Genomic DNA, 7,916 nt, shown 5'->3' with positions numbered 1-7,916 from the left:
ATGGTTTCCCTCTCATACCCTCTTTAATCCAGGTTGAGGGTAGAGCTTATTAGCATTTCTCCCCACCTCAAACAATCTTGTGTTTTTTCCCCATTAATTCACAGACATGATTCTTGCCAGCAAAGCTCATGTCTGATCAAAATTCAAGTCTCATGAGATGCCATCAGTCTTCATGTTATTTCCATGCTGAGCAGAAGTTGGTTCCTTCTGTTGTGAGTCCAATTTTCCCTGGAATCTTATCACTTTTGTCATAGTTTTAGATGCCAGAGGGCAGAGGAGATGAAGTTTCATGTGCTGAGTATTTATTCAGGAGTGTTCTCAAGATAAACATGTTGGGAAAGGATGAGGAGGACGAAATCCATGCAGTCAGGAAGCCCGGCTTCACCTCAGCCCGACAGCAAGCTCTGGCCAAGCATGCAGCGACCACTGCACCTACATGGCCCTTCGTGTGTGTCCTTAGTCAGACCAAAATGTCCAGGGCTGGACCTCCATCCCTGTGGTCAGCCCCGTGAGGGAGGGTGTCACCTTTAGACAGGTGGCACTTTGCTGATGCATCACCCTCTGCGTGCGCTGACTGGTAAAGTCCCCTGGGGAGTGTGGGCCCCATCACCCTGCAGCTCAGAAAGCTGTGAGGACAACACCCTCCATTCTCTGTGGCCAGAGCAGGCAGTCTCGACTCAGACCCTTGCAGGCCCAGTCAGGGCAGGTGGCCGGAATTCAGCCGCGATTAGCGGGGTGGGGAAAACGAAATGGGAACTGCATGTCCCAGGAGGCGGCCGCCCTGCCAGCCAGCTGTCCTCACTCCAGAGAGCTGGTGGTGTCCTGCGGGGGTCCCGGACCAAGCCTCTCTGTGCTCAGAAGCCCCTCCTTCCATGGCTGGCAATAGGGTTAGTGCCCCATGCCCTCCTGTGGACATGGATTCCTTTCTCTTCCTGCTCCTAGGCTTTGCCCCAGAACATATTTCCCTGTTAAATCTAGACCTCTGCTGCCCCGAGGACTTATATCACGACCTTGTCACGCACTCAGGGAAGCCTGTCCCTTCATCCCCTTTGCTATAGGTTTATTACCATCATTAATATAATAAGCAATCTCCCTCCACACATTCATCATGGTCCTCATTATTGTTAATCTTCATTATTCCCATTATTCCTATTACTGTCTATTATAGTACATTGTGGTTGTTAATATGCAACAGTGAGGGGACACGCTCTTTGGGGAAGTGCTTCCAGCTGTACCACATGGTACTTTTCTCCCGAGGAACTTCCTGAAATATTCCAAACCAGCCTCCAGGGGCAGAATCAACACTCAATTCTACTAACAGATAATCAAGGTATGAAACAGATATGAAACATAACTAACAGGGATGCAATGCACAGCATAGGGAATATAGCCAATATTTTATAATTTTTCTATATGGAGTATGATCCATTATGGACTCCTGAGAGTCCCTTGAACAACAAGGAAATCAAACCAGTCAAATTTAAGGGAAATCACCCTGAATACTCGTCGGAAGGACTGACGCTGAAGTTGCAACTCCAGTATTCTGGTCATCTGATTCGAACAGCTGACTCATTGGAAAAGTCCCTGATGCTGGGAAAGATTGAAGACAGAAGGAAAAGAGGGTATCAGAGGATGGGATGGCTGGATGGCATCACCAATGCAATGGACCTGAACTTGAGCAAACTTTGGGAGATGGTGAGGGACAGAGAGGCCTGGCGTGCTGCAGTCTATGAGGTCACAAAGAGTCGGACATGACTGGGCAACTGAACAGCAACATGATCCATTATCATCAGCCAAATAGCAAAGTACTAGGTTGTACACCTGAAAGTAATATCCTGTAAGTCAATTGTACTTCTACTTTTTAAAAAATCAATAAAAAATAAGAGCAGGTTTAAAAACAAACCAAAAAAAACACCAAAAATGAATGAACTTTATAAACTGGATTGTGTCCCCTCCCCAAAATTTGTATGTTGAATCCCTCACGTTGAAGAGACCAGAATGCGACATCCCTGACGGGGGATCTAGTGGTTAAGACTTCGCTTTCCCGTGCAGAGACAGCAGGTTTGATCCTTGCTCAGGGAACTAAGATCTCACATGCTGCAGGGTGTGGCCAAAAATTAAAAATAAATAAATAAAGATTGAAGAGACCAGAATGGGGCTGTCTATGGGGAAGAGGCAGATAAAACACTGATTAGGTTAAAGTCGTCCCCTGAGGGTGGGGCCCTGGTGCCCTTGGAAGAAAAGCAGGAGACCCCAGAGCCTGAGGAGGGGCAGGCCGAGAAGGACGCAGCAGGTGAGTGGTGTCCACACGCTAAGGATGGCGGCCTCAGGAGAAAACAAACCCACCTACACCTTCATCTGGAAACTTCCTGCCTCCAGGACCGAGCCTCTGGCAGCAGTTGGAAACTTCTTCATGCTACGTGCTAAGTCGCTTCAGTCATGTCCGACTCGTTGTGACCCCATGGACTGTAGCCTGCCAGGCTCCTCTGTCCATGGGGATTCTCTAGGCAAGAACACTGGAGTGGGCTGCCGTGCCCTCCTCCAGGGGATTCCGAACCCAAGGATCAAACCCGGGTGTCCTATGTCACCTGCATTGGCAGGCGGGTTCTTTACCACTAGTGCCTCCTGGGAGATCCACTTTATTTAGATGGAAACTAGAGCGTGCACCTCTAAATTCAGCCTGGGGAAGGTGCAGTTTCACATCAAACCCCTCAGGATTTATTTTCCATTTCTCTGACCCAGAATGACCTGGTTCTTACTGGCCTCTCCTTTCCAGGAGAACTCGTGTCCCAAGGACGCACAGGTAACAGTGACAGAGGAGACTGACCCATGTGTATCATGGTCTTCGAGCTGACAGTCAGCTTTTCCCACAGTCAAATAGCCAAACAGACCTATTAGCTCCAAAGAGCTGGAGGAAGGTGAGCTCTCTATTACATTCATTGTTAAACAGCCTCCAGGAATACCAGAAACTGTATTTTTTCCCCTTTGACCATGTGTGAACGAAAGGTCTGTTTCTTGGGTGGGTAATTATGGTAGCACAAGTTTTAAAGTGAAGTGGAAAGTGATCTCAGTCCAGGCTCACAGAGGAGGAGTATATTGTCAAGGGCAGAGCAAGGTCACCGAAGGCAAGGGCATGTTTTTTACATTCTTTGCAATTTCACGTTCCATATAAGGTCGCAGGCTTGCTGTATGGAATGACAGTCATCCTCACGCCTGGGGTTTCTGCCCTGAAGTCTCCACCCCAGCAGGAATGGGGCCACTTTCCCCACTAAGAGGAGCAGCTCAAAACTGCTGCATCAGGCAAAGTGCCCAGGACACTCCCTTTGGGCACGTCTGTGGGGCCTCACCCCACTTGCGAGGAAGCAGGTGCCCCTGGGTCCAGAGAAGAGCAGCTCACCTCTGTGAGGGTGAAGGGTCAGTGCAGGAGGGAGAGGTCTGGGCAGGTCTGTGTTCATGCCTCTGGCTCTCTGGAATGTGCTAGAAAGTCTCTCAGTGAGCATGTAGATTTGTAGGTAAGTCTCCTCTAAGCAGCAAAGCATGTTTCTGGCCAACTGATGCGTGGACCACAGCGGGGCATGGCTGCAGGTGGGCTAGGTCGGCCCCGGGCCTGCCCTGGATCTCTGCGCTCTGAGGCCTCCCCTCCCACGTCGGGTGAAAGCATCTGGACACTAGGTTCATAGCACAGTGTGGTTTGGAAATTAAACCAGAAGAGGTGAGGGGTGAAAATCCTTTGTAAAGTCCTTCTATAGGATAAAAAGAGAGACTCAAATAACAGACCTGGGCTGCTGCAGGCCCCTAGATGCAGTTTAAAAGGTTTTTCAACTTACTCTAGAGACTGCAGACAGCAGGGTCCAGAAAATGGACAGAAATGTCTGTCAACCTCTTGTTTTAAGAGTCTGCAGGTGGCCGTGATCAAGGCCTCACACAGAACCAGCCTGCAGGCCGACTGAAGAGGTCAGTGCCAAGTGTCCCCTGGGCCAGTGTAGGCAGCCGGTGACACACAACTCAGCAACGGGAAAGAAGCCTGGAATTTCAAGGGGAATCACACACACACACACTCACATGCACACATATTCACACACACACCCTGCACACAGATCTGTGCATGTATACCCACACTCACACATATACCTGGGCACACATGTGCGTGCACACACACACACACACCTGGAGCACACAGATATGGGTGCTTGTATACCCACATGCACATGCACACACGTGTGCACACCCTGAACTTACATTTTTCTGTTGACTAGTAGCAGGGCTGAGACATCTCTCATGGGAATCTGTTTCCACCCAGCTGGATTAGGGTTAGTCTACTTTCTGGGCCACCGCTCAACCCAGGGAGCTTTCAGGGCTCAACCTTTAGATTCAGTTGAGTTTGCCTGTCTCAGCTGTGCAGGCAAGAGGGTGTCCTTCCCAGGGCCTGTGTTTGCGTGGGGAGGGGGAGAGGTGTCTCCTCTCTGGCCAGACCGGTGTCCCTTCTTCCCTGTTGATCATTCTCTGGGTCCTGGTGACTCCAGAGTTACTGATCACCAAGAAGAAAGCACACTGTCTCCGTGGAGGTGCATAGGAGACCCTTGGAGTGATGTGTGGTCTGGAGGGTATGACGAAAGGGAGGGGGAGCCAGCCAAGACCCCCGCACTCCTGTCCTGGCCCATCCAGAGGGACTTTCAGGAGTCCTAGGACTCTGTCCCACCTGGCTCTCCGGGTTGTGTGGATGTGCATTTGTTCCCGTAGGGGGAAAGGACAGGACATAGTTTATTCAGCAGTTTAATTTATAAAAGTAAGTATTAGTCACCTGTCACAGGAGCGGCTGTCTGTGCTCTTCCCAGAGCGCAGGAATATTTGGGGCACTGGGTTTCCTCCAGGGAAAGTGACTCACCTCCAGCCGGGGCGGGACTCAGCTTCCTGCCAACATCAATGCTGGGACGCAGCTCTAAGAAAATCGTGGCCTCCAATTGTCTAAGGCTGCAAACCTCAGGCCCTGTTGCTTCTCCTACAGCATCTCGCTCCTTCTCCTTGTGACGGGCTGCCAAGGGCCCCGGGAGAGGGGCTTCCCACACCCCCGCCCAGGATACCGCGTTTCTGGGGGTCTGTCTAATCTCTGCACTCAGCTCTGTGCAGAGAGGCAGGCGGTCCCGCCCGGAGCAGCCCCAGCCCTCGGCCCTTGTTCCAGGGGACCGGTCCCTGCGGGGCCACCACGAGGGGAGGCTCGGATCTCCTCTTGTTCAACAGAAACGCGCCCCACGACCACACCCCCGGAGGCTGGAGCAGAACAGACCCGGGGAGACCTCCCTGACGGCGGGACCGCGGTCCAGACAAGTCTGTGGCCTTCAGACCTGACCTCGGGAATCCATCATGTCCCTCAGCCGTCTGAAATGTTTCCTCGAGGTCCTGACCTACAAGAGGTTTCGGCAAGTTGGAAAACGGAGACTCGAACAGTCAGAGCGCTGGCTTTGAGCCACTGAGAAGGTCCTGCGCCGGAAGGAGCCGGCGGCCCTGGAGCCCGCCCTGCCGTGCGCGCCACGAGGCGGCGCCGGAGAAGGGCCCGGGCGGCTCCAGGCTCCGGGCGTCAGGCGGGACCGGACTCCTCCTGCGCGCGAGTCTGCACAGAGCCGGGCAGACGGCCTGTGAGCCGAGACGCAGGTGCGCACTGCCGCGGCGGCGTGAGCGCCGGGCGGAGCTCGAGAGCCGCGGTCCTCCTTTGAAAAGTGCGAGAGGCGGGCGCTGTCCACGCGGGGGGCCGGGCGGGGGGCCGGGCGGGGAGCCGGGCGGGGAGCCGGGCGGGGTGCCGGGCGGGGAGCCGGGCGGGGAGCCGGGCGGGGTGCCGGGCGGGGTGCGCGCGGAGCCGGACGGACGCCCCGGGCGCGGGGCCCACACACCGCGCGCCTCCCGGCAGCGCTCAGCTCCCCCTCCTCTTCTTGGTGCAGCGGAGCCGGGCTGTTCACTGGGAAGAGCAGAGAGCAGGAGAGGACTCGGAGACTCACACCCAAACCCACGGGGACGACCGGGTTCCGGGGAGCAGGCCCCGCCTGCAGCCCTGCGCTCCGCTCCCGGGACGGGCGCGCCCGGACCTGCTCCCCTGCTGACCTGGGGGCGCGCGGCGTCCTCCTCACACGACGGCGCCTGAGGGACGGGGCTGGGGGCGGAGGTGACCCTGCGGCTGAAGGGGCTTCAAATGCGCACAAACATAAGGAATCCCAGTATTCCTATTTCCTGGCTTTGGTGTTTCTCAACATTTTGCAAATTTTTCAGCTCTGTATTTTCATGTCTTTATTTCTCTCTTCCTTTTCTTTCTTTTTTTGACTGAAATGGGAAGTGTGTACTCTTTAATTTTTGTTTATGTATTCATTTATTTTTCAGTTGGCCTGGCGTTACAACGTTGTGTTAGTCTCTGCTGTACAGCACAGTGAGTCAGCTGCGTGAATACACGATCCCTTCTTTCCTGGATTTACTTCCTACTGAGTCACCGCAGAGCATTTTCCCTTTCTTTTCTTTTCGCTAGACTGTTTTGAAGCAAATCCAGGGTACCATGTCATTTCACTGCTCAGCCCTTCAGTGAGCTTCTTTAGCTGAGGAGGCCCTTTCTCTTCCAGCATAACTGCCTCATTGCTGGCACCCTAATCAAGTCAATAAGAAGCCCCTGATATGACCTAGTCCATATTCAAACTTATCTGGCCCTCTCAAAAATGTTTTCTTGCAACCGGTCTCTTTGATACAGAATCCAATCAAGGCCCACCATTGGTTGTTTTGCCTCTTTTCTCTCTATAATGGCAATCCCTTCTCAAAAAAAAATTTTTCCTGTGCAGCATCTCCTGTCCTGACCTCGACTTATTGCTTCCTTGAGCAGTTTGTTTTACTTGTTTCTCTAACTTTTGCATTTCCTGTAAATTGTTAGTTAGATGTAGAAACTTGATTAGTTTCGGGTTCAACTGCTGGTGAGCCCTGAAGGAACTCAGGAAGGAAACAAGAAATACCCACTATCTAGTAGCCATCAGACTGCAGCCACCCCTGATGGTGCAGCTTGAGGAAACTCAGGATGAGAAAACACAGGATCCTGGCCCCAGAGAGCTGACGAATGATTTCAGTGAGCCCAGACTCTTGCATCTTCCCATACCTAGAAAAGTGCTAGATTCCTTAACTGGGGATATCTGTTTTTCTTTTATTACCAGTAACCTTTTGTTCTCACTACGTGTTGTTATTGCAAAAATTCCTATATATCCTGGCATATATGCTGGGTTCACCATTTCCTTTTCCAGTTTTATCTGAGAGGCTCTCTCCCTAAAAATGCCGGCTGAATAAACATAATTCTCAACATTTAGGTTGTGCTTTTTTTTTCAGTGGACATGCTTTTGGCCAGAATATTTCTTGGGTGGTGGTGTGCGCTTCTCTGAATCACAATAGGAGGCCCATGAACTTACAGTCTTGTAAGCTTACAGTGAGGACAAGGTTGATCATTGAGTTCAGTTGGTCTCAGCCTTAATTTTATATCATCAAATTCCCTGCCAGGCTTTCCGGTGGATGTTTTAAAGCCATCCATTGACATTGTTTTAGTTCTATGATTTCATTCAGGGGTGCAAAGTGGTGTATTATCCATTCTTCATTTATTAGATGAAATTTTCTATAAATATTTCACTTATATAATGGTTGTTTTTTTGATTGCAGCCATGAAATTAAAAGACGCTTACTCCTTGGAAGGAAAGTTATAACCAACCTAGACAGCATATTCAAAAGCAGAGACATTACTTTGTCAAAAAGGTCCGTCTAGTCAAGGCTATGGTTTTTCCATTGGTTATGTATGGATGTGAGAGTTGGACTATAAAGAGGGCTGAGTGCAGAAGAATTTATGCTTTTGAACTGTGGTGTAGGAGAAGACTCTTGAGAGTCCCTTGGACTGCAAGGAGATCCAACCA

The 7,916-nt window shown here is 51.3% G+C and overlaps 1 long non-coding RNA gene across 1 annotated transcript; it reads left to right on the top strand.

Moving 5' to 3' along the window:
• Nucleotides 1–4,844: 4,844 nt before the first annotated feature.
• Nucleotides 4,845–7,322, top strand: LOC138430991 (uncharacterized). The gene is made up of 2 exons (XR_011253481.1): nucleotides 4,845–5,649; nucleotides 6,367–7,322. It is a non-coding gene; the product is annotated as an uncharacterized lncRNA (long non-coding RNA).
• Nucleotides 7,323–7,916: the final 594 nt, after the last annotated feature.

The sequence above is a fragment of the Ovis canadensis genome, chromosome 26, assembly GCF_042477335.2.
Source record: "Ovis canadensis isolate MfBH-ARS-UI-01 breed Bighorn chromosome 26, ARS-UI_OviCan_v2, whole genome shotgun sequence".
Classification (NCBI taxonomy): domain Eukaryota; kingdom Metazoa; phylum Chordata; class Mammalia; order Artiodactyla; family Bovidae; genus Ovis; species Ovis canadensis.
The sequence above is the reverse complement of the archived record's forward strand: the minus strand, read 5'-3'. Positions and strand labels throughout refer to the sequence as shown.